The 5998-nt window shown below is 32.7% G+C and overlaps 1 long non-coding RNA gene across 3 annotated transcripts; it reads right to left on the bottom strand.

Moving 5' to 3' along the window:
- Positions 1–3900: 3900 nt before the first annotated feature.
- Positions 3901–4836, bottom strand: LOC127725678 (uncharacterized). Of its 3 annotated transcripts, none has more exons than XR_007993099.1 (3): positions 4792–4836; positions 4216–4743; positions 3901–4165 (listed from the first exon to the last, which is right to left on the bottom strand). It is a non-coding gene; the product is annotated as an uncharacterized LOC127725678 (long non-coding RNA). The 3 variants fall into 3 exon arrangements; XR_007993100.1 differs by having other exon boundaries at positions 3901–4117; XR_007993101.1 differs by having other exon boundaries at positions 4312–4743.
- Positions 4837–5998: the final 1162 nt, after the last annotated feature.

Raw genomic sequence — 5998 nt, 5'->3', positions numbered from 1 at the left:
AAGTGAGGTGTTTCAGGATTATTTATGCACACACACCCCTATTTTGGAGACAGAGGAGTTTCAGGATTATTTATGCACACTAACCCCTATATTGGAGACAGAGGAGTTTCAGGATTATTTATGCACACAAACCCCTATTTTGGAGACAGAGTTTCAGGATTATTTATACACACTAACCCCTATTTTGGAGACAGAGTTTCAGGATTATTTATACACACTAACCCCTATTTTGGAGACAGAGGAGTTTCAGGATTATTTATGCACACTAACCCCTATTTTGGAGACAGAGTTTCAGGATTATTTATGCACACTAACCCCTATTTTGGAGACAGAGGAGTTTCAGGATTATTTATGCACACTAACCCCTATTTTGGAGACAATTTTTTGTTTTGGCCATTGTTCAAAATAAATTGTCAATTATCATTACTTATTTCAAAATACATTTGATGGGGAACAAATTTAACTTACATAATGAATTCCAATTAACTGTTGAAAAAAATTCGCAATAAGATTAAATAAGCACTTCTCAAAATTAAAATGGTTCATGCTTTAAGACTAATTGAAATGTTCTAACATAAACTCATAGTCCTCATTATTGCAATGAATTATTTAAAAGTTTCATTCTTAATAATTTCATATGTATAGCCTTATACAGAGGAGGGGTGACAGCCTTAGGTGCTGTGTGCAAATTTTTGTAGGTCACGTGGTACGATTTTAGCATCCCTCAACAATTTTGAATCTGGAAAAGATCGATTTGTTCATGTTTTTATATCAAATATACTCTCTTGCACTCGCAGAAAATATAGAAAGTTTTGAAACAAAAAGATTAATCAATGATAGAAGATCACTTTATATGAAATATTTTCTTTATGTTTTTTATCTTTAAAGTAAATTCTATCAATAAAGAAATGCACTGTAATGGCGGGAAATTTTATTCGATCTCTGCGAAATCACAAGGCACAGATTTTTGTAAATTTTACAAATGTCAGCACGTGAAAATCATTAAAATTTATGTCAATCAAAGAACACAATATTAGAACATTCTAAATCTTCTTAAGTCTCCTCAAGTCTCCATCCATTGCTTCGTAATAAGTCGCTAAAATATGATTTCCAGTAAGTAAAATATCAAAAATATTTGTCAAATCCGCGAGTTATTATGTTATTTTAGGCATATAAACTCTTATGTATTTTAGTTATTTTGAAAAAAAAATGAAAATTTTGTCTTATGAATAACCATCATGAAAAAATATAGTTTTTTTCATAATTGAATCGTGCATTATTTGTGTATTGGATTGCTTAATTGCCTTCTCTATAATGTTAATTCGGTTTGGTTTACCGACAAATGACGAAATAATGCAATATTTAAAATTTAGTATTTTACAAAACTTTGTCCCAATAATACACGATAGGAGGGTCTAAATTGCACTCGAAAGCAGAGCTTTCTCGTGCAATTTAGTCCCTCCTATCGTGTATCTACACATAACCAAACGTTTGACATTTGGTAACTAAAACTCATATATCTACAATTTGATGTTTAAAAATGCTACAGCAATGTACATATGGTAATTAGCATTAATTTATATATATATATGCATGAGTTCGAATCCCTGCCAGGGAAGAACAAAAATTTGCTTACGCAAATTTACAGATCTAACATTGTCTGGCTGTTATTTAGACGAATTAATATATACCCAATTGACACAATACTATTAACAGTATTGAAAAGAAAAAAAATTAATTAATGAGCAATAAGTATGCAAATGACCTGTTGAAATGTTGAAGGTGGAGAAAATAAAAGGAATATTTTCATTTTTTATACAATATTACATTTCCATCAGCAACTGAGACATCATTCATAAATCTAAGATTCAGTGCAAGCTGATTTACTGCAAGCTGATTTTACAAGATAAAATATATTACACTGCTATACAAATTTGCCAATAAACTATGAATACTTCCTTCCATAAAAACTATATTTAACAATTAAATGATTGACCTTGAGCAAAGAGGGGTGTTAAATAGTCTAATGTAAATTCATGTTTGATGATTGCCAAAGCCTCTGGTTCAAAGTCCAATATCAGCAAGAGTCGTGTGCAGTGATTAAACCTGTGCGCTCCAAATATCAGAGTAATTAGCTCCTATTGTGATGGATAATAAAGTGAAACTGGAAAACATCAGCAGTAATGAACAAAGTAATTTCTAAGACTTCTAACAAACTTCATCAGGAGGACCAATATTGATTCTGGCATGGTTCAGCAATGTGTTAAGTGCACTGTCAGGTCAGAGCACTCACTGTGATGTTCGAAATTATCATTAAGATGTCATATACATTGCATGTCCATTCAACAGATGGTCTTTGCATCCCAATCTAAATAATAGAACTTAAGTGAAATATATGACTTTATGATATTATTACAAGTTCTAAAATTAATGTATATCAAATATTCGGGTTTTTTTTTAAACATCTGCAGAAATGGAACAGAAGGATAAATAGTAGAGGGTCAAATGCTAAATGACAAGTCATACTGGACTGAGTGAAAATGAGGGCATAGATGGCTGATCCAACTGCTTTAAATTGTATACTGCATTATACAATTGTGGGCAATTCAATCCCATGATGCTTGTTCTTACATTGTAGCTCGGTTTTTAAACATTTAACATTATTTGAAATTTTATACTTCTTCCTATTCAATCTTCTTTGCAGCATAAATGTAAAATGTATGAATGCCAAACAAATGCCAAAACCTTCATCTAATGCATAAAATACATGTAGTAGCAAAATTATTTAATTTTTATTTAGTTTCTATTTGCAGGAGTGTCATTGTCAGTGAAGTATTTACACCAATGGCATGCTTTGATCATAAGGTACAGCTATATATATTAGTGAAAAAATCAAACAAAATATAATGAAGAATATAATACCAGCTGAAGAACAAATAAAGATTTATCCTTCATACATCTTTAATTTTTGATGAGGTGCCAAAAACCGTGACTCTATGATGTAAAAATATCAATACCATTCAAGATGGAAAAGAATGTTATCTATTACTGAAGATATGTTGATACAATTTTGATTTGATTATTACTTATTTACCTACTTACAAAAAAAGCAAAACTTGAGGAATTTCATTCAATCTGATATCTGATATGAGATACTTTCCAAAAATTCAGAAATTGATCTTACAGAAATTTTTTCTGATTATCTTTTATTTACTGACATGAAAATAGTTTTCATTCACTCTTCCAGATATAATTCAAAAAATATTCTTTTCGTCTATGATGTTTTTATTTGATTATATTAACCCATTTCTTATAATAGATCACAGGAAAATTTGGAATGTACAAAACTGACAGAAAGCAATTGGTATTTAACTCAACTTTCAATAACTTCATATCATAATTTAATTATGTCGATCAACTGGCTGGAGGAATTGTGCAAAGAATGGACCATTAACCATTGGCTGGAGAAATTGTGCCAAGGATCCAGTAAATGTTAAACTCCTTATCACAAAAATCAAAATGAAGCTAAATTTCACATTTTAATAACACCTATATGATTACTGACTGCAGTGCATGAAGGGCTTACGTATCCAAAGCAGTGATAGACTGAAGTGTCTTCAAGGGTAGATTCTACTAACTATAGCCATAATCACCAGACGTGAACTTTATAGGTAGTTTCTCACTATAGTCCATAATAGGTTTAAGTGATCTGTATAGGTAGTTTCTACCAGCTGTAGCTATATATATAGGCATAACTAATTATTGAAAGCTGAGATGCTCTCACTCTTTAATGTAATTTCTACAGACGTAACCATCTATAGTGGTGATGGGCTGAGGTGATCTTGTAACCTTCTACCAGCTATAGTGGTGATAGTCCAAGATTGCTCTTTCGTCTGACAGCCTTTTTTAGGATTTGCTTGAGCCATGTCTAACATCAACCAACTAGAGTGGTGATAGACTGAGGTGGTCAGTATATACATGTAGTAATGTTACCATCTATAGTTTGATAGGCTGAGGTGATCTGTATGAGAAATTTCTGCCATATATAAGGGTGATAGGCTGAGGTGATCTGTATGAGAAATTTCTGCCATATATAGGGGTGATAGGCTGAGGTGATCTGTATGAGAAATTTCTGCCATATATAGGGGTGATAGGCTGAGGTGATCTGTATGAGAAATTTCTGCCATATATATAGGGGTAATAGGCTGAGGTGACCTGTATGAGAAATTTCTGCCATATATAGGGGTAATAGGCTGAGGTGATCTGTATGAGAAATTTCTGCCATATATAGGGGTAATAGGCTGAGGTGACCTGTATGAGAAATTTCTGCCATATATAGGGGTAATAGGCTGAGGTGACCTGTATGAGAAATTTCTGCCATATATAGGGGTAATAGGCTGAGGTGACCTGTATGAGAAATTTCTGCCATATATAGGGGTAATAGGCTGAGGTGACCTGTATGAGAAATTTCTGCCATATATAGGGGTAATAGGCTGAGGTGATCTGTATGAGAAATTTCTGCCATATATAGGGGTAATAGGCTGAGGTGACCTGTATGAGAAATTTCTGCCATATATAGGGGTAATAGGCTGAGGTGATCTGTATGAGAAATTTCTGCCATATATAGGGGTAATAGGCTGAGGTGACCTGTATGAGAAATTTCTGCCATATATAGGGGTAATAGGCTGAGGTGATCTGTATGAGAAATTTCTGCCATATATAGGGGTAATAGGCTGAGGTGATCTGTATGAGAAATTTCTGTCATATATAGGGGTAATAGGCTGAGGTGACCTGTATGAGAAATTTCTGCCATATATAGGGGTGACAGGCTGAGGTAAGGTCATTTTCACAGGTAAGTTGCAACAAACTTAAGTGGCAAGAAGCTCAGGTGGTCTGTTAATGTAGTTTAAATTCCATCTACAAAAGTGATAGACTAAAGTGATTTGTATTAGGTATTTTCTACCAGCTATAGTCACAATAGGCTGAGGTGATCTGTACACCTTAAATTTGTACATGTATTTATGGAAAAAATAAAACAAGAGAATGAAGAATAAAATACACCAGTTGTTACTAAAACAAATAAAGAATTATCCTTAATAAAAGGTGCCAAAAACCATTTTTAGTGGTGATTACAGGCAGGGGTTATCTGTACATGTTTAATTTGCAGCAAAAAATAGGGGTGATGGCTTAAGCAATCTGCACAGGTTTAAGTTGCATCCAACAAAAGTGGGGGTGGGCTGAAGTGACCTACGCAGCAATTAATGATAGCAGCTAACAATCCAGCACATTGCTAAAATAGGATTTCTTGATGTTCTCAGAACATAACTGACAGACTGGAATTAAATCAATTCTCCCTGCCATGAGGCTTTTATTTTTCAGACACCATTAAACCAATATACTGACCACTCTACTGATCTTCAGTGTATTATTTTGATGACAACTTTTTCAGAAGTAAATCCTGAATACCATTTATAAAACATCAACTCTAATGAATTACAAAGTGGAAAGAAAACAAATAGATTCAGCCTGAAAATATAGAGAATTATACAACAAGCTAATCTAGGCATTCACATACAAAAATCATTTCTTGAAAAAATTATAAATGAGAGAGTGGGCAGGGATGAAATAAATCTCAAAAGTTCTAGTCTTACTTCATGACAATGATATATTATATAACCTACATAGAAAAATTTCTTTATATACTGAACATGACCTTAAAATATATAAGTGAACACTTTGTACTTTTTTCAAAATCTTAAACAGTAGATATTCAGTATGTACTTTAATCTACAAATGCAATCTAAAATTGGATGTCATTCAATACAGGGTTTATTCAAAGGTAAAGATGAAAACAAGATTTGAAAGTAAGGCAAACTTCTTGTTTATGTATATATTTATATAAAAACTTTAACAACAGATCAATATTCAGAATTCAAATTATATATGTTCTCCAGCATGAAATGCATAATGGGGTGTTAAAACCCCGCCATAAACACTT

The sequence above is a fragment of the Mytilus californianus genome, unplaced genomic scaffold (genome assembly GCF_021869535.1).
Source record: "Mytilus californianus isolate M0D057914Y unplaced genomic scaffold, xbMytCali1.0.p SCAF_15, whole genome shotgun sequence".
Classification (NCBI taxonomy): Eukaryota; Metazoa; Mollusca; class Bivalvia; order Mytilida; family Mytilidae; genus Mytilus; species Mytilus californianus.
This window is presented reverse-complemented; position numbering and strand designations above follow the sequence as displayed.